Below are 21,279 nucleotides of genomic sequence, written 5' to 3'. Positions count from 1 at the left end.
GAGTATAAGGTGCATAGCATAGTCTTAAATCTGTTCTCTGTGAACTTTCACCTTGCATAAGGATCTGTCCACTGCCCCTCCTCCTCCTCACACACACACACACACACACACACAAGCAAACAAAACCTTGGAGGTACAGCTATACTGCAATCTGCCAGTGGAATTCTTAGCTCTTTTGGAATACTTTGGTCTCACTCAGTCTGTTTATACTCCGATGCATAATAAAGGTTATACGTTCGGTTTAGTTATTACTAACTGCCCTCTTGCTTTCCATTCAACCACTCTAGATTTGGATATATCTGACCACATGACTATTTTACTTGATTTGGAACTTACTGTCCCTCGCTTTATCCCTACACACTCAGTAAAATTTCGAAACTGGCGTTCAGTTGACCCTGCTAGGTTCTCTGATTCTGTTCTCTTCTCACTCTCTGCTTTCTCTGACTCTAATACACTGGATGAAAAGGTGTAGCTTTTCAATAGCTCTCTAGTAAATATCTTTGAGACCCTGGCCCCAGTTAGGACCAGGTCTGTCAATTATCTTGCTGTGCTCCATGTTATACCATCCAACTGTGCTCTATTAAGGCTTGCTGTCTGTCGTAAAAGTGACCCTAGGTGGCGGGACTCTGGTTCAACGGTACATCTGCACATGTGGAAAGAATCTTTGGTTTTATATAGGGATGCTATGGCAACAGCCGGATCTAGCTAATTTTCAAATAGTATTGAGAATCCCAGACACCTGTTTTCTACCATTGATTGGTTGTTAAAGTCTAACTGTTCCATTACTTTACCAGCTTCACATCAGTTATGCGACAGTTTATTAGAATATTTTAAAACCAAAATTGATAACATTCACCAGCATATTCTCACCTCCTCTCAAGATGCTTCTGTTACAGTCTTTCAGTTTGTCTGGTTTTGCTGGGTCCTCCTCTCTTTCTTGCTTCACACTGCTTACCTCTGAATCTCTTAATGGTCTCGTCCTTCGAATGAAACCCACCTCATGCTTACTGGATCCTATTCCTTTTGTTCTTTTTTATTCTTGTCTTGCAAATCGTAGCCCCTTGGTGTTAAATATTTTAAATGACTCTCTGAGCTCTGGCGTGTTGCCGGCTGCTTTTAAAACAGCGACAGTCCTAAAAAAGCTAACATGGCTTTGGATTATTTTAATAATTATCGTCCCATCTCAAATCTGCCCTGTCTTGCTAAAATATTAAATTGCCATCTAACTGCAAATAAACTCTATGTGCAATCTGGTTTTCGACAACTATATAGGACTGAAACTGCCCTTGTTAAAGTTGCAAACGATCTTATGGCAGCTGACTCAGGTGTGTTATCAATTTTAATTCTTTTGGATCTTGGTGCTGCAATCGACACTGTAAATCATGCGGTTAGAGAGTTTGTTTGGCATTTCTCACATTGCACTAAAATGGTTTCAGTCTTATCTTACTGGGTGTCAACACTTTGTCTCTCTTGACGGTTTTAGTCCTGAGGTTGGGCTGAAAACATCTGGTGTCCCACGAGGCTCAATTCTGGACCCTCTACAATTTAGTATTTACATGTTTCCCCTTGGTCACTTATTAAGATTACATGGCCTGAATTATCATTTTTATGCAGATGACACCAAAATTTATGTGCATACTAAATCTGATATTGATGTTGCTGCTGCTGTGCTTGCTGATTTCATTTCTGATATTAAGAATTGGAAGTCACAAAACTTTTTGCATCTTGACTGTGACAAGGCAGAGGTTATGTTGCTAGGCACTGCCCACCAGTTACGTAAAACCAATGCTGTAAACTTGTCAGTTGATGGTACTATGCTTGAGTTTAGATCCAAAAGGAGAAATTTGCGAGTTATTTTTGATCCTGGTTAACTTTTGAACCTCATGTGCAGAATATTGTTAAAGCATCATTTTTCCACCTTAGAAACATCGCTAGGGTGTGACCTATGCTTTCTGCATCTGGAGCTGAAAAGCTAGTTCATGCATTTGTTTTTTCGAGGATTCATTGTTGTAACGCTCTGCTTGCAGGCGTCTCCAAAAGCGTACTGTCCAAATAGCAACATGTTCAGAACTCAGCAGCTCTATCCTGACAAGGCCACATGCAAGGGATCATATCACTCTTGTTCTGGAGTCCCTTGCACTGTTTGCCTGTCAGGTTTTGTGTTGATTTTAAAATTTTACTCCTTACTTTTAAGGCTTCTCATGGTTTGGCTCCACAGTGTTTATCTGGTCTCTTATCAGTCTACACCCCTTCTTCGCTCAGGTGATCTTGGATTGTTATGTGTTCCCTCTGTTCACCTGCATTCTATGGGTGACAAGGCTTTTTGTTGTCATGCCCCAAAGCTTTGGAACACCATTCCTAAAGAGATCAGGGATTCTACCATTCTTAATGCTTTTAAATCTAGCTTAAAGACCTACTTTTATAGAAAGGCATTTTTATGACTGTATTTTCTGTTTTGTTTGTTTGTACAGCACTTTGAGATGTTGCTTTCAAAGGCGTTATATAAAATAAAGTTGATTATTATTATTATTATTATTATTATTATTATTATTATTATTATTATTATTATTATTATTATTATTATTATATTAGCTTTTATATTACTACAATGTGCAAATAATCATCCAGCAAACCCAGTCAGTTATATTCCATCACAATTCTACACAATTCCTTTTTTGTTTTGTTATATCATCCTGCACGAGATACAGCATAATTATAATCATATGCATTTATATTTTGAAGATACTATTGTACTATTATTTCTGTTATTCCTTTGGATTGTTTGCCTTAGCTCTTCTTGCTGTTTTGGGAAATCAGCAAGAACACAACTGTAACCCGAAACACATCTGAATGTGTTTGTTGGTACAACCTGGAGATAAATGACCAATTTACTAGACTGCCAAGTCAGCTCTGTTCACTGGGCTCTGTTCCAGTTATCTATTCATATGAATTCAGAAAAACTAAAACAAAACTCATTGATCAACACAGTACCAAGGTTCTTTGATATATTCATATGCTGTTTGATGAACCAACGTTGTAATGCATCTCACTTGCAGTCAGTTAAAACAGTGCTAAAACTTACAGACCTAAAACCTACCCGACAGTGCTCACATTAATATGTCTGTGTGCGTTTGTGTGGGCAAAATCTTCCATTTGACATGACCTCACATAAAGTGGATTCATGCCACATGAACCCTACTATTGACCCTTGTATATCTGCACTGCCATTCAGTTATAAAATATATGCTGTGGATATGTATTTGTGTGTGCTGGACTGTTTATTCTTTATTGTTCATTTAGGAGTGATATATATATATATACAGACACACACACACACACACACACACACACATATATATATATATATATATATATATATATATATATATATATATATATATATATATATATATATATATATATATATATATATATATATATAGTTTTTTTTACTACGCAGAAGTACTTAATACAACAAGCACTCATTTGAAACCCAGCTTCTAGCTTTCCCTTGTAAAATTAACAATTCCAAAAACAGCCTTGCCTGCTCACAGCTCCATGCAGTATCGAACAGGCACTGTCTTCAAGATTACATGGTTTCACTTACATTCCTGAAGAAACTGCACTTTGTACTTGTGGAGCAATCCTTAACAATCACTAGATTCTAGCATTTTTTGTATTCCTTAGCAGCCATAGATGATGATAGTTTCTCATTGGGTCGGGATGTGGGAGGTGTCATGTGGGGGGTTGTGAGGGGGGCTTGATTTGGGTGGAGTTTGATAATTTAGCACTTTCAAAAGTATCAGCCTATTAACTAATTTTCTAAGCGATTTGTACCCCTGCCTAGGCGAGAAAGGGTGGGACAGAAGATAGGGTTCGACAAAGAGGAGGGACTTGGGGAGAGAGTGAAAGGACAAAAACATTTTTGTTCTTTTGATATTTTATTGTATTTGATGTACTGATTGGCAATATCCATAAAGACTATTTGAATTTGAGAAAGATGGTGTCAGTGACGATGAGAGAACGATGCAATGAACTCCTTCGTTCCTCACTTTTATTCAGCAATGTTGTTTTGTCAAAGGTTAAAGTTTAATCTCAGGAAAGAGGCCAGTAGGAGATCTTGTTTCTATAGCAACACCCCACACCTTCAATTATTCAGAGCAGATCTTTCTCAGCTGCTCTTTAATATGGCAACACAACAGGACCTGAACAAAAGACAGTTTAGATAAATGCAAATGCTGTTGCTGCTATTGCAGTCTGTGGTCTAAAGCAAAATGAAAAAAACCCTTCATGCATGCATTCTATATTTATAAAACTATAATATAATTTTGATTGACAATTAAACCAGTATGCAGAACCCTAAGAAGTGTGAGTAGATGGACTGGAATGGCTTTGGTTTGACCTTGGTGTTCTCATAGGTAGAAAAGACCATAATCAACACAAGTACTGCAGCTAGACACAGCTGTACTTTATAGTGAGGTGAGAACAGAGTGTGCTGTTCACTGAGCTCTGTGCAGAGGGACTGTTCCCCTGGGGGCAGAGGGTTGGATCTCAGCAGGAGTGGAGGGGACACTAAACTGGCATCTCATGAGACACGTGAAACAGTCCGAAAATGCTTCCAGTCACCACAGCATCAACAATGAAGCAGAGCCTTTGAGATGTGACCAGACGTGACTCTATTTAAATTGTTATTATTGAGTTCATTTTTTAAGTTAGCAGGACTTTTCCCTCCAGCATAGGCAAGAGCAGATGCATATCTCATAGCTTCACTGTACTGTGTGCATGTGTGTTTCTTTGTTTATGTGTCTGTTTGTGCGTTTGACTCCAAACAGCCCAGGTAAAAAGCATTTCAATTGCATTTCAATTCTTCTTTGCTTTTTCATTTTTTTTAATCAGTATGGGTAGTTTTTGCACTTTCTTTCCAGACATCTATTTATCAAAGCTGTGTAAGTATAATACAGTAGTAAACTTACAGACAGCTATGGGGTGGACTGAAAATTCCTTACATTTCACAGGAATGATCCACTCTGCAACTTGGCCATGGGAATTTGTCCTCCATGAATATGAAGGATGTTTTTTTGTGTAGAAGTGTGTGTCAGAGTAGGACAAAGTGACATTCATCTGTGTTCACCAATGATGAGACTGGGTTCCTCGCCAAGATTCAATTACAGTGCTAATGGAAAGAGCAGTAGACAAGACCATGTCTATCATCACTTAACAAGCATTTAGAGTTTTTCAGGAAGTGATTAGGCCAGGCATATTGTTAGTGACACTCATCAAATGCTTGGAAAATCTAATAAATATTGTTAAGTTTAATTATATGATTGGAGAGGAATTTACTGTATGGCTCTTGTTTTTAATCCTTATTTAAATGGACACATAATTGTACAGTACTTATATCAAGGGTTCTGGATTTTTATATTGACTGAAAGAGGCTTTCCCTTTGGTGCACAAGCATGCACATTTCCTGTGTATGTGAGCGTGTGTGCGTGTGTGTACTGTACGTGAGTGTATGTGAGTGTGTGTGTGCTGTATATAAGTGTATGTGTGTGTCTGTGTGTGTGTGTTTCCTTGCTATGCAGTGTATCTGTATGTGTTTCTAGCTGTGTTTCTTGTGATTCTTGTCAGAGGAGAACCAACACGTCTGGCCTGACTGGGCTGCACTCTCCTGTAACCTCTGACGGCAGAGCTAATGGGCTGCAGCTCTGATACAGTTTCAATACACAAGATATCAGAGACACACATGCGCTCGCAATCCAGAAAAATACAAAGTCTGCGGCAACCAAACCCTAGAGCTAAGGGGCTGAGGTTCAGATAGAGCCACCAGTGCAATCGCTACGAGGAGATTAGACACACACACACACTCACACTCACGTACACACACTCACACACATTAACCTCTTGCCACAGAGCTAATAGCCTTCCCTCACTCATAGCCTGCAGCTCCCACAGACACAGAGAGGTGATCAGTGGGCTTGATGATGAAATCAGAAAGCAGCTCGACATCTTCTGGACAGATTGAAACACAGAAACAGAAAACAACTACTGTGTCTGACTTTTTTAAATTCATGGTTCAAGAAGTGAGCGAAATCACTTAGGGCCAATAGAAAGTATATTTCCGAAACATGTGCCGATTTGATATCCAGTGATTCATGATATGAACACTTAAGATGTGTTTCTTTGTGTAGGAAGACTCATTAAATCAGACACACATTATTTCACCCCTTTCTGTTCACACACGTGTGTATATATACATATATATATGCACAGTTATGCACTTACACAAACTGGCATACACAAACTGTGACACATGCAAGAACAACCACACATCACCTCACTCACACACACACACAGCTCACCCAGCATGCCAATAAATAATTCAGCAGGGGTTCGATTTAGCTCCACAGAGGTTAAGAGCTTCATGCTTTATGCAAGGGGTCAGAAAGAGAGAGAAAGAAAAATAAGAGGAGATTTGACAGGTCAATGCTATCGATACTAGCCCTAACAGTACAGTTCCCTCATATTCCTACACATTGACTCATCCGCACACCGAAACACATACGTACATATTGACATTGACGCTGTTTCTGTGAATACAGCACGGTATGCCAATCTCCCTGCATCATTCAAAAATCAACACCTTTTTTATGTGGAACTGATGCAGGTGCTGTTACAGCAGATATGGCAGAGTTCTGTTTTATATGAATAACAAATTAAGAAGAAGTGGTGCAAAGGGAATTTCTTTTTGTCATTTGTCAGTTTCCAGTGATCTGGCAATGTCCTCCATTACTTTTAACTTTTTAATACAAACTGAAAATTATGCAGAATAAAACATAACATCTGTGTCTGTGTATTAATGCATACTATCTCAGTGGATTCCTCATGCTTGTAAATCTCAGAGCAGCGTGTCAAGTTAGCTTGCTGTATTTTTAATCCCTGAGAACTCTGTGCAGGCTATGCAAGATGGAGCAGGACCTTGTTGGAGGCCAAGGGGGCAGAACTGGTTTCATTGGCACACCAATAATCCTTGGGGTCAACAAGCAGCCATTTGTCACTGTTTGTTCTGTGTCAGATATATTGACACCTCCCCCCGCCCCAGTCCTCTGGGACGTGAAGGTGATCGTTTTAGGTTGCAGCGGACAAAACCAGGACTGTGTGTGTTGAGTAAAGAGGGTCTGTATGAAGAGGTTCTCGAAACAGTTAGTGACAGGGGAATGGTCACTAGTGATAAGGAACACAGTACAACCCTTGACCGTGGTCCTGCAAGGTATTTAACTGACACCAGAACTGGTTTCTTCAAACAGAGTTCTGAGTGTGATTATAATTAAAATATAGTATTCGTCTTGGAATGCCTGACCTGGGGTATCAGCTCTAATCATGTATGTGAAATCAGCTGATTATTCTTTTAATCATATTGGTTTTTGTTTGCCTGCATGGATAAGTCCAAACCAGCAAAAATGAGCACAGTTGTCATTTTCATTGATCATGGTAGAGAGTCTAGCAAACTGGACATAACAATGAATCGCTAATGAATTGACATAGGAATAATGATTAAAATGTTAATAATGAATGCCCATCTTGATACAAACACTTTCATAAACTGATGAGGAAGCTCTCTGCAGCCCCTAATGAAATGTCCATTGTGCTGCTTGTGCAGTGCAGTGGGTGCTGATGTGTTCTATCTGTGCTCTGCTTCTCTGCACCACACAGGTAATAAACTCACAGAATGAACACAATGTGACCTGACAAAGAAAAGTGGAACAACTTGAAGTTAAGGGAATTATATTGTGATGCAAAAAAAAAACTGTCACTTTAGCACTTGAGCAAACAGTGTTGACTCCTGCTGTCTATACTCAGAACTCGCTGGAAATGTTAATTTGAATAATTCCTCACCAGCAGAGGATCTAGTGAGTTTATTTTTCATGAATCAATGTTGCAAAGAAAGCCTTCTCACAGACACAGCTGGACTTCATCTGTTTGAATGGGCTGATGGGATCAAGGCATTGCTAAGAGCTCAGTTGAATAACACAAGGACTGTTTATCAAGTTGGATAAACAGAAGTTGTGGTGAAAATCATAACCATGTTCGGCCTCATAGCTCTATGTTTTCATTACATACTGCACAGATGGTCTGATGTACAGCTATGGCCAAAAAGATAACAAAAAAATGATTTAAAAACAAAGAACTATATGAACATAATTTAGATCTTTTATATAACATCATGTAATCAAAGAAACTATTAAATTATAATGCAAAAGTCTACTGGAAGCCATACTAGTAGTACAGAATTTCTTGTTAGATTCTGAAATGTCACATTTTTCAATGTTTCTCAGTTTTTCATTAAGTGTATGGAAATCTACAAAGCGGTATGTAATTCAATATGTTAACGTAACATTATTCAGCAGGTTTCATTGGACTTTATGAAGCAAAATTAGTGATAAAACATGTATTTATTGATTGGACCCTTGTCACTGCAGTTACAACACCTTACCAACATGGGCTTTGTGTTCAATGGAAAAATACCTAATTAACAATGCCAGTGAGATAACAGCGATATTTTTTTAGTTTCTCTAGTGGTTCCCAGTACAGTTCAGCTCAACTACTGTAAAGTTCAGAAGCAGAGTTGCCATTCTTTTGTTGCTTTTTAAATCCATACCTCTTGTGTGTGTGTGACTTATTCCAGGACTGTAACTGGGTTAGTGTCCTGTAGCTGCCTGTGGGAGTAATCTATCTGCAGCAGTAGCAGTGGCAGAGAAAGCCACTCTCCATTGCATTCAGGCTGGCTGGAGTCCCAGAGGCCTGTTGCCACTGTGGATGCACTTTTACAAACGTTTTTATGAGATGGACATTAGATATCTGTTGAAAAAACAGTAGGACCAAATAGAATAAAAAGGAAACAACTTCTGTCATAAATGGGAGGCTTGCCCTGGTTCTAAGGGTGAGGCTACCGCGCCTCCTTGCTGCCTAATGATCACTAGAGTCAGACAAACTGCTCTGGAGCGTCTTCATTATTTATTCTGTTTACTGTTATTGTTTATTACCGGTAATGCCACTAACTCAGGAGGAAACTCATTTGAAATTAATTAACAACTCAAAGGGGTCATTTAAGCAATTTAAACTCTAATTCCTGAGTTGTTTCTTTCTGTTTTTGTACCTTTGCTGCACTGGTGTGTTTTTTCCTACACAATTGACAGTTTTTATAAATGGCCAATGTGTCATTAAGAGTAATGCTGTGAAAGCTAATGTTGTACTGTACATGAATACGCTTCGGGCACTAAGATACATTGTCAGATTGGGAAAGAATTTAGAGCCTCTACTGTATAAGTGAAGCTCTTGGAAACATGGCAGGTTGTGTTGCATTTCTGTCTCTTTCTCATCTACTCAAATTACAGTGTTGGGTTACAGTCTTGACAGGTGAAATCTCAGAAATCTAAGCCTGGTGAGGCCTTCTTGGATGGTTTTCTAGGTGGTGGTTCAGTTAGTAGTTCTCTCTCTGTCTCCCATGTGGGCTCAAACTGTTTCTCTTAAAGGGACTCTGAACGTTCTGTACCTTAAGGATAGTAGGTTCTCTGTTGTGATAGAGATTGAGTGAAATTGAACACAATTAAAACTATTTTAAGGCTGTGGGTTACCTCCTGTTCTCAGGGTCGGTAGCACGAATGATAAACCAGGCAGGACGTCAGGATTGTGCGTCAACCTCTGAGACAGGATTTATCTAACAGCGAACTCTGTACAAAGGTTCAGCAATCAGGGTAAACAATTGAACAGCAACAGCAAATATGATATATTTAAACTGCTTATTGGATTATATCAGAAGGAAAACAAAAGATGGCAGATCCAAATGACACTCCTTCTCCCCCACTCCTCATAACTCCCAGCATTCTCCCCTTCTCTCTTAACTGTGGAGGCCATTAAGATACTGAAAGAATAGAACAATGCACTTACATTGAAAAGCAAACTAAATGTTGTCGCCCCTTCTATATTAATTATTGCATCTCCCATTAGTTGCACCATGGGTAAGAAACGTTCACGTTTCAGTACTGTGTTATCAGAAAACAACAAAAGAAGCATACCTATGCTAGCAGAATAATCACAATTAATCAAGAACAAAGTCCCTGAAATGGACAGGCAAACGAACAGGTGAAATGGGCTGAGTCAGTGTCCATACGGCGAGGGGCTATCTCAGCGGCCGGACCATCTAAATGTGGTGACTCTAAAGTGGATGGAGGCAAAACATCATGACGGTCATTGTCAGAGTAAGCGGCCACAGGTGTGGCAGCCTGAAAAACAAAAATAGGGAGAATCAGGGTTTGGGGACGATGGCTGGCTGCTGCAAATGGGTCTTTGTGGTGGAACTAGTACAGTATTCTGGGGAGCTGCAGTTGTCGCAGGGCTGGCTACAAGACGTGGAAAGGTGGGAGTCACACAGGCCTTCAAACGATTGTGGTGCACCACCTGAGTTGGTCCATCAGGAAATCATCTGTCTCTGATGCGACACAGGGCACCCTTCTGATCCTGAGATTGCAGTTGCTGTTTCACAATACAAGGACCTTTCCAGCGTGGTGCCAACTTACTTCTGGAGTTGGTAGGGTCACTCAGCCAGACAAGGTCTCCTTCATGGTTAGGTAGGTAAGTGATTCTTTTGTCATACTTGATTTTCTGTTGCAGATGAGATTGCTCGCAGTGTCCCTGTGATGCCTGGTAAGCTGTTTGTAACTTACTGCAAACAGATATCACATACTCTGCAGGTGTTCCAGGCAAAGCTGTGGATGGGGCTCCTGGGCAGGAAAGTAACACCTGCACAGGTAAATGAGTCTTGCAGCCATACATCAAAAAGAAAGACATGTAGCTGGTGCTGGTATGCACACTGGTGTTGTAAAGTAATTGTATTTGGTTAACGTGGCTGTTCCATGAATCCTGCTTGCCATGAAAACACTTAGCTAGTTGATCTTTGAACATGCGATTTAACGTTCAATTAATTCATCCCCTTGTGTGTGATATGGCGAAGTTTGCGTCTTACTGATGCCCAGAAGGGAACACGGTTCTTTAATCAGGTCCGCTTCAAATTGTTGTCCTTGATCAGTATAGAGGTATTCTGGAACTCCATGATCCCGCATATATTGTTCAAAGGTGAACTTTGCAACTGTGACGGCACACTGATCCTTCATTGGGTACAGATTTGGGTACAGATTTATGTATTTGGTGAAGAAGTCTTGCATGCCCAAGATGTACCTATTACCCGTTGGAATTATTAGAAGTTCAGTGATGTCAACAACAACTTTCTGAAAAGGTCGGCATGCCTGGACAGTTTGAAGTGGAGCTTGATTATTCAGTGCAGGCATTGCTCTCAATTGCCAAGACTTGTGTAGACGACAGCTTTTCAAAACCTTGCTGTTCTTGAACCAGTACTGAGCTAACATAAACAGTTTCTTGAAGTCAGGGTAGGTAAGTATTGGTGGTTCTGATAAAGCCTGTTGAAAGAAATTGAATGCGTCTTCACATTCAGCATTCAATGTGAATGTGATGTGCTTCTGTGTCAATTTATGTAATGGAGCAGCTTTTTGTGCAAACCCTTTAATGAAGTGTCTGTTGTAAGAACAGAGATCAATAAAGGCTCTTACCTCTGTGGCAGTAGTTGGTTGAGGCCAGTGTATAAGTTTTGCTGTAATTGTAGGGATGAATGCCCTCCTGTGAAACATGTCCCAAAAACAGCACATTTTTTAGGACGCAGTTTCAAACCAGCCTGACAAAGCCTGTGGAATACTTCATGGAGGCTATCGAGGTGGTCTTCAGATTTCTTTCTAAAGACAATTATGTCATCCAGGTAAAATAATGTCTTGGACCAATGGGGACCACATAAAACTAGCTGCACTAAGCATTGAAATGCTGGTGGTGCATTAGTTAAACCCAAGGGCATGACCGTAAAATGATATAGCCCACCGCCAGTGATGTCTTTTCTTTATCATTTTCACACTATTGGATTTGTCAATAGCATCTAGACATGTCGGACGTGCTGAACAGAGTGGCACCAGACAAAGCATCCAGGCTATCATCAACACGTGGTAAGAGATGGGCATCCCTGATGGTAACAGAATTCAGCTTCCTGTAATCAATACAAGAGCTGTGCTTTTTCCTGACTAGTAACACTGGGGAGGCCCAGGGACTGTGACTAGGCTCAATCAAATCAGCATCTAATAACTTTTGGACCTGGTTGCTGATTTCTTCACGTACTGGTGTTGAGGTGCAATATGCCTGTTGTCTGATAGGAGATGTTGTTGCAGTACATATCTGATGTTTAATTAAATCAGTTTTGCCATAGTCAGAAGGACTTGAGCTGAATATTTCATAGTTGTCGGCTAGAAGTTTATTAACTAGAGGAAGCTGAGCTGTAGTTTGCCAATGTGTACCCTGGGTAAGATGGCATTAGATGCAGTTTGGTTTGTTGTTATATTTGCCAGTGTACAGTCCATAAGTTTGTAGAGGTCAGAAGGCAAGTTGAGGACAGTATAGAACTGGCCTACCTGAGTGTCCCGTGGTAACTGTATATCATGGTAGGTAGGGTTGAGCAGGTGAACTACGATGAGACCATTCTCCACTGATGAGAGGCTACGGACAACTGCAAGGTCACCCTCCAGCTGTAGGTGAGGTTCCAACACACAATGGAATCCATGCAATGATATCCCTCCTTTAATCAAAGAATTAACAGCAGCTGCAACGATAACTTCTGTTAGTAGGGGCATTGCAACAGCGGATAAAGTTGCCACATTGCAACAGTGAGGCGGTGACTCTGAAGAATTCAAAAGTGGAAGCGTTTCACTCCAAATTTTACAGACACCTTGATCAATGTCAATAGTAGCGCCACGAGTCTTAAGAAAGTCCCATCCAAGCAATGCATCTTGCTTAGAGTTCCGTACTATATAAACATTGGTGTTGAGGATTTTTTTTTTTTGTGATTCAGAGAAATGGATCCACCTTTGATGGTGTGGTCTCTCCTCACATCCGTGATCTGGTTGCTCATACCTATCACGTGGGCTGGGACTCTGATTGGATCTGTTGTGGTAATTATGGTCACTGTGTGAGGGATTTCAGCCTCTTGTGTAAAACTGTAAAACTGGACTTCTTATCTGAGTAGGAAAGCTTAGAAAATTTACATCAGACTACAGTTACTCCACTATAAATGTGAGTTCATCAAGTTGAGCAGATAACCTGTCTTCTTTATAATTTGGCAGGCTGTGAACAGTAGTGGGTGCTGTCATTATTGGTGCATTCACCACAGGGTTGTAGTATGCCAATGTACAATTACAGCTAGCCTGTAATGTTGTGTGGGCTCTCTCACACTGACACACAATTTTAAGTGCTTCTTCTAGCGTGTTAGCTCCAAATTCGTTTATTTTAGCTTGCAACACAGGGTCTGACAATAAAATGTCGGAAATCTTCCCCTGCTGTAGGATGGTAAAATCTTAGCAAGTTGTTCTTACCCTGTGCCAGGCATAGTTTCACAGCACACTTGGAAAAGGAGACCCCATTGAGAAAAACTTTCACTTCCATCACCAGTAAAAGTTAGTGATAAAATAGCCTTAAATTATACTGCAGGTGTGTGTGTGTGTGTGTGTGTGTGTGTCTTCCTCTGTGAAGTTGTCTAATTAGGAAATAAGCAATAAAGTAGGTTAACAGTTGCTGTTTGCAGGGTTTTCAAATGAATCACAGCAGTTAAGAAAATGAAAGAAAAAGCTTGCAAATCACGAACTGTGCTGCAGGGTAAGCCATGCAAGAGTGACACCACTAGGCTTGAATGCTTTCAACTATTCAGTGCTTGCTGATGCAATACAGGGATTGCTGAGCTTGTAAACAAACAAAAACACAAGCATGCAACAGTCGCTCCTGTAATCCGCAGCTTGGTCAATGGTGATAGTAAAGAGTGTACAACTAAGTACATTGCAAAAGAAAGTCCTTAAGTATGTTTGCCATCAATTACTGTTGCTGGCTGCACACACAAAAAAATGTATATCTCACTGGTGTTGAAACAACAATATATACTATTGTCAGGTAATGTCCAAAAAAAAATAATGCCAGTCTCAAGAGGAGGAAAAAAAAAACAATTGCGGGTTGTATTCTGAAAAATGTACCTAGTTATAAATCTCCCTCCCGACCTGTGGGGGCACTGTGGAAAAGGAACAGCGTGCCCAGGACTGGACAGTCTAACAATTCATTTCAGGGAAAATTGGAAGTCGGCCATCTGGAAAGGGGGCGGAGCCACAGTCATCGTCCCAGACGGGAAGTGATGTGGCGATCACGGATTGGAGAAAGTAATTGCAATAGCTACCCAAGGGGGCGTGACTGGCAGTACTTAAGGGGACGTAGCCGAGTGCTCTGTTCCTTTGTTATGGTCACAGACTAACCGGAAAGAAGCGTAAAAATGTCGTGAGTGTTTTTGTTCCCAAATAAATTGTATTTCACCACTTGCACTTAAAGCACTCACTTTGGACTTGTGACCATGTTGTGTTTCGTGTGTGTTATTACTGTGTATGTTATTTCAGGATTGAGTGCCTGGGTTATACTGAGTAGTACACATCGCTGTGTACTATCACTCATTATTATTTACTGTTGCCAAGTGACTTTGGCTGATAAATAAACAACCATTGCACCTGGATTATCGTTGTCTGTCTGTTATTGATCACCGCTTCACTCCTGAACCTGCGCACTGCAAACCACTTTATCACACCATTCCATATTAATTATTATGTCTCACATTCTGTTCAGCTGGTGTTCTCTGTGTGTGTGTTTTACACTGAAGCAGTCCTGTCTCATTTTGCAAGACAGTGTGCTTCATGACTGTGTTGATGAGCTTCAGCAGGCAAGGCTCCTAGACTTGGACTCCTTTTATTTGTTTTGTTTTTGTCTTTGTTGGCATTGTGATTTATGCCTGGCCATAACTCATTTGTAAGGTTCAGCCATCGCTCATCAAGAGATTTTAATGAGCCTCGGTGAACCGCACGTTCCTTTTTGAAGATGTCGTAGCTGAAGTGAAATTGAGATGCAACGTCTCAGTAGTTGGCCAGGGCATGGGAAAATGTAGTCTGGTTAGTTTTACTGACTTTTTTTGTGCCAGTGCCCTGCACATTGTGTGCTGTGATCCTGTATAATATCCATAGATCCATCCTCGCAAGGGGTTCGGCTGGTGTGGGGGTCCTCACAGGAGGAAGGTCAAATACTCGTCATTTGTCCTAAAACAGATTACCAATGTTTCACTGTGCGCCTGTCTGTCAGCATGTGTGCATGCTGGTACTGTGAGTGTGTGTGTGTGTGTGTGTGTGTGTGTGTTTGTTAGCATGCTATGTGCATTGTAAGATGTCAGTGTTTCCAGGACAGTTGGATTATAATTACATTGATTACATGTGCATGTAAATGCATGTGGCGATTAAATGCGCATATTTGTGTCAGTGCATATTGTGTCAATGTGCATATCAGTGCATATTTGTGTGTGCATTCTTTTCAGTGTATGTGTAAACTGGTGTCATTGCGAGTGTCTGAGCTGGAGGTTTGCACTGATTCCTGTATCTCAGTCAGAGGTGGGGTTGGTTGCCAATGATAGATTAATTACTTTTCTCAGCAGGAGAGACACGCTGGGCTCTGTTCCACTGACAGAATGACAGAACCGCCTCAGTGAGAGAGAGAGGGAGAGGGAGATGGAGAGGGAGAAGAGATGTGAGAGGGGAGAAAGATTGTAAGGGTGATGGGAGTTCTTGCATGAAATTCTGGTTTATGGCCTCTCCTTTCTCTCACACTTTCACAAATACACTCTCTCATACACACACACACACACTCTCACACACACAGAGCCAGTTCCCTCACAAGCAGCGCCCCCTCTCCCCACTCATCTGTGCAGCTGTGCAGAGATGGTGTGGCCGCTGTGACACATCTGGAATGGCTCGACTCAGCTGTTTACTGCCAGGAAGGATAAGGACCTCGTGCTCACAGCTTGTCAGGCTCCTGCCTCCGGCATAGTGCCCAGATCGGCTCCCAGCCTGGGACCGCCAGCTTCTGAGTCTCTGCAGAGCTTAAAGAGACAGAGCACACAGAATGGACCACACCATTAATGAGAAACAACCGTGAGAAACAGCAAAAAACAAGTCACAAAACTAACACTCCCTTCGTTTCTAGAACAGTAACAGGAAAGGTTCCATAGGTACCAAAAGTTAAAATTTAGTATGAGCTAATTTGTTAGGATTCAGGGCGAGTTTTTTTTTTTTTCTCGTCCTGGTGTTATTTCTGCAGAACTGCACGGTGTTTTCAAACTTATTTCTAATAAAGGGCTCACAGAAAAAAAAAAAAACTGGAAAGGCTAGAACTATTCCTCGATTTGAGTGAAACGTTCTCCATGCGATGGTAGTACCCTGGCGTGAGTAGTTGTTGATTTCTAGATGACATGTGTTACCCGCTGTGCTATTGCATCTCTGCACAGCAGCAGGAGAGCGTGCGTCTGTGTGGCTGAGAAAGTTGACACCCTCTCACCTTCCATCACCCCTGATGTTAGCAGTATAAGCGAGGGGGAGGTTCATTTGGTAATTGGTCTCCTTGTGCTAATAGGAAACTTTACTGTTTCAATTATTGGAGGTGTGGAGTTATCACAGCTCAGGGAGATAGAGAGCCAGAGCTCCGTGCTGGGCTCCTGGGATCCACAGGCAGATTTGTGTCTACTCACGTTGCATTATAGGAAACCGGAAGAATATTAGACTAGTCTGGGATTGGGCATCACAGACCAGTACATTCAGGAATCTGCAATCCTTGATCTCACTGTTGGAATGGGTCTAGTTTAAGAGGTAGTTCTGTGGTTCTGGGTCGCCCTTCTATAATAAGCAGTATGCATTTTGGGTCTACTTTAAGTCTGTGATCCTGAACCGCTCCTATAGACCAGCTTGTGTGCATATTCTGCACATTACCAGTCTGACCAGTCATGGGAAGGAGCAGCTTTATGGTTCTCATGGGAATGCAGTTTGTCATGTTGTTTCAATAAATTTGCCACGTCCATGAGGATCTGTGCTGTGATTCTGCAGGGTTGTGCGATGCTGTGATTCTCATTCCCAGTGGAGCAGACTGCACACACTCACTCATGCAGGGCAGTTTCAGTGCAGGGCAGTTTCAATGCAGGGTGAGCGCTCCTGGGTCCAGTATGAGGGTCTGTTCTGTGTGATGCTGTGCCTGTCAGCAGCAATTAATGAAAGGCCTCAGATCACTGGCTTCTGTTCTGCAGCGACTATGTGATACTGAGACTGAGCACAGCTGTCCAGTATGAACTTGTGAGACAGAGGGAAGGTGAATGAGTAGATACATGCCTACCCACGGGTTGCACAGAAACATCGATTGCTGTAATTTCTTCCAGAGGGGGAAAGTGTTTAAGAGGCAGAACACTGCATCACTGTTGTGGTGTTGATGTGGTTTCAGTGGAGTGTTTGAGAGGGGGATCTATAGTAGAAAGCAACATTGTTTTGACACACACTGCAGTGTTTACCATGGTAATTTCTCATGCTGACACATTTGCCGCACGTCTCTGTGCATTACTAGGCGTCTGTGATCTAACATGCATACTTGTGCTTTACCACGCTTAGCTGAGCTTTAACATGCTTTAATGATTTTTTTTTTTTACTATGGTATGCTGCAGTTAGCTTGTATAATGTATCTAATCCAAGGTGTGAAACAATCCTCAGTTTTTTTTTTTTTTTTTTAAATGGCCAAAATAAGAACAACATTGAATACCAATGCATTTCAATTTGAACTTGTTTCTTTGCACCTCTTTTAAAAGAAGTGGAGCTGCAGAGTGACTTTCAGGACATCAGTGGGAACCGTTACCAACCAGAATGTATATTCAAGTAATGTCTTTTACTACCAAACTGGTGGCAATTGTTAAGGATACGATTTTGTCACAAGTAAAAATATGTAAAAATCACGTAAAAATTATAACATTTCAAAGAGCAATCACGGCTACAAAGATTCAAACTTAAAAAATATATATTTATTAATGTAATTATTGTAATGTTTTAATATGTGTGCTAAATAAACATCAATTTAACACAGATTTAATGTGTTCTATTTTAACACAAGCTCCAGTCAAAAGTAAATATAGATTAAAAAAATAAATGTACAGTACCTTTTCAAAAAACTGTAACAGTTAATATGCTTGCCTTTAAATTTTAACATGTAAATAATAATAATTATAATAATAATACCAATACTATAATACTACTGCTACTACTACTAATAATAATAATAATAATAATAATAATAATAATAATAATAATAATAATAATAATCCGAACGCTTAAATTACATTTGTAAAATAAATGTTCTGGCTGTAAATTTAAAATTGTACAACAACATCCTCTTTTGATGCAACGTCTGTCATCCCTGAGCACATTGTTGAAAGATTAGAAGGCTCATTCTTGACAGGTAAGAGCTGCTCCAAAACTATAACCCATCCTCCCTTGAAGTTTTGCATGATCAAGGGGATTCAGAGGTATATTTACAGCACAGAAGGCTTTGGTTAATTTGAAGTTTGTTTCTCTAAAGCTGCTCTCTCTGCTTTCATGAAAATGTTTGGGATATTGCTCTGCTAGTTGCTCACAAATTACTTTCGACACTTTTCTGCAGTCCTGTGTACACATTCACCTTTATTTGACATTTGCAAACCTCTTCAATGTTGCACTGCTGCAAATTAAAAAGACATGAACTCCTTACTCCCTATTTGGAGTGGAAACAAATGCCAAAACTCACAGGTTCTGTGAAAGCAGTGACTACTGTGTGTATCGTTAGCTATAGTTAAGGGTTACTGTCGTTGCAAATGTGGCTGTAACACCAGCAAAAATGTTAAGACTCCATGCAGCCTAAACAAAGTTGGATTGGGGGGCTGAAAGGTAAGCAGCAGCAAGTCAGCTCTGGTCAGTAGTTGTGTTTTGAAGGGTGTCCAGGGCAGAGTGGGTCCTACTTCACATCAATCACTCAGGACAAACAAGCTCAGGCATCGATATCAAAAACTGCTGCTGATAAATTTCCCCTGAACCCAGAATGATTGATTCATCACTTTATTATTTAATTACACAAAATGAAGCCACAGGCAGAGGACTTGATTTAAGCGGTTTATGTCAATAGGGATTTGGGCTAATTAAGTCTCATTATGCATCGATGTCAAATGATATAATGTGATTCATTGTTGATGTTGACACATTTTATTTCACTGTGGTTAGCACAGTGCCAGTAAGAAGCATGAGCTCTGTATCCTTGCCTGCAGGGCAGAGCTTGCCTGAGCTCCCCTGAATGGTCAGGCTGTTTTCACAGACAGTGGTTTTAACAGGGAAGTGGGGCTGGGGGCTGGTTTCAGAGACCCTTAGCACTAATTGTGGTCTACCATCAGAAATGAACCGAAGTCCTTTACCCAGTCAATAAGTCAGGATCAGTTCAAATATCCAGCGAGTGCCATCTGTCATAACATTATTGAATCTCTATTATAGATGCAGTAATGCACTGCGGGGGGTGACTGCAGTGATGTGCAGTGCGATGCATTGGTTTGTTGATGGTATTTACTCATCTAATTGGCTGATGTTTTTATGGTGCAGTGAATTCATTCTGCAGTGCGGTGCAGTGGATACACTGGATTTTATTTGCACAATACATTTAAAATGTTTTGCAATGAGGGGGAGTGAAGAGGTCCCATGCACAGCAATCTCCAGAGAGCTGACCTAACCTGTATTTCCAGTAAAACAGTTTGTGTGTGCGTGGGCAGGTCTATAATGCTTCCACAAGGAAGGAAAGTCTAACAAAACCTACCTTATGAGGACACAGGTCAAGTACTGATTAAACAAATATTAAACAAATATTTTGTTTGTTGTTGACTTTCACCCTGTGTGGAGTTTTGTTTGACAGGAGTAAGGAATAGTAAATCAAATATAATGAGAGTCAATGAGAAATCCTCAAAAACACTATAAACAAACGTGGGTGTGTGCGTGACCCAGGTTGTGTGGTCTAATTAGTTCGCACAAGGATGGCAATTTGAGAGGTTACCTGCCTAAGTCTCTGTCCATCCAGGAAGGCTCATTCTCAGTTGTCTGATTTGGCAGATTAAGTTCATTGTATCTGTACAGAGAGGTTAGTGCTGCAGAATTGCAGCTGGCCCCTTTATTCCAAACAGAGACAACAAACAAACAGGGTGAAATAACACCAGTCAGCACAACAATGAAACTGTCTCCTTTCTCGGCTCTCATCCTCAGGAACCAATTCAGCTTGCTTTGAGGGGAAATTTCAGTTCAGTCCATTAGCCAAGCGAATGTGAAATGACACACTTTCTCTTCATGGTGTTGAGTCCAAATAAACATGGCTCAGAATGAACTATCCTAACTGCATGGATTTATAATTTCCCAGAGTCTTTCCCTGGAAAGAGCTTACTGAATTAAGGTTCCCAGCCCTCTCAGTTTCTCTCATACAAAGAGACCAGCTGTGTTGAATATTAGCACCAGTGGAAGAAAGTGATACTTTTGTGATACAGAAGTGAGTTGCATACAGCCTGATCATAACCCTGGCTCTGTGCATAAAGCTTTAGGGGTCATTAAAGAATGCGTCAATGAATAAAAGGCACTGTTAGGTTGTTAATGAAATCAGCAACAGTGTCCATCAGTTTCATACATATCAAACTGTATTTTATTTATGAAAACTGACTTTAAAAACAAAAACTCTCATTTTTTTCTTCGATTTTACCATTTTCTTTTTTTTACCAAAACGTTATTAGATTATTACAAAAGTTATAGTTTTAGTTTTTACAGAATTGTCTCTGGAAATTCAGGCCAAAACTTACTGGATTACTTGATATTAAATCATGACACAAAAAAGCTGATGGAAAGCCAAGCATGTCGTGTTTTTATCTTTGACAAAGGCTAGACAGCTTGTTTGTGGGTTTACAGTTCATTTGGTTTTAATGTTCTTCCCTTTCTGCTCCTGATTATTATTATTTGTTGTTGTTTTTTAACCTCCTGTTACAGTGAGCAGGGTTAGCTGACAGCCCCAGCAGTCACAGTGAGCAGGGTTAGCTGTATAGTCCAGTCACAGTGAGCAGGGTTAGCTGTATAGTCCAGTCACAGTGAGCAGGGTTAGCTGTATAGTCCAGTCACAGTGAGCAGGGTTAGCTGTATAGTCCAGCAGTCACAGTGAGCAGGGTTAGCTGTATAGCCCAGCAGTCACAGTGAGCAGGGTTAGCTGTATAGCCCAGCAGTCACAGTGAGCAGGGTTAGCTGTATA

The 21,279-nt window shown here is 40.6% G+C and overlaps 1 protein-coding gene across 1 annotated transcript in view; it reads left to right on the top strand.

Annotated features, from left to right (window-relative positions):
* Nucleotides 1–21,279, top strand: part of LOC121321428 (pro-neuregulin-3, membrane-bound isoform-like) — a 123,494-nt gene that overhangs the window by 62,299 nt on the left and 39,916 nt on the right. The window lies entirely within an intron of this gene.

Source organism: Polyodon spathula, chromosome 10 (assembly GCF_017654505.1).
Source record: "Polyodon spathula isolate WHYD16114869_AA chromosome 10, ASM1765450v1, whole genome shotgun sequence".
Lineage (NCBI taxonomy): Eukaryota > Metazoa > Chordata > Actinopteri > Acipenseriformes > Polyodontidae > Polyodon > Polyodon spathula.
Note: the sequence above shows the minus strand (reverse complement) of the source record. Positions and strands in the feature narration are given on the sequence as shown.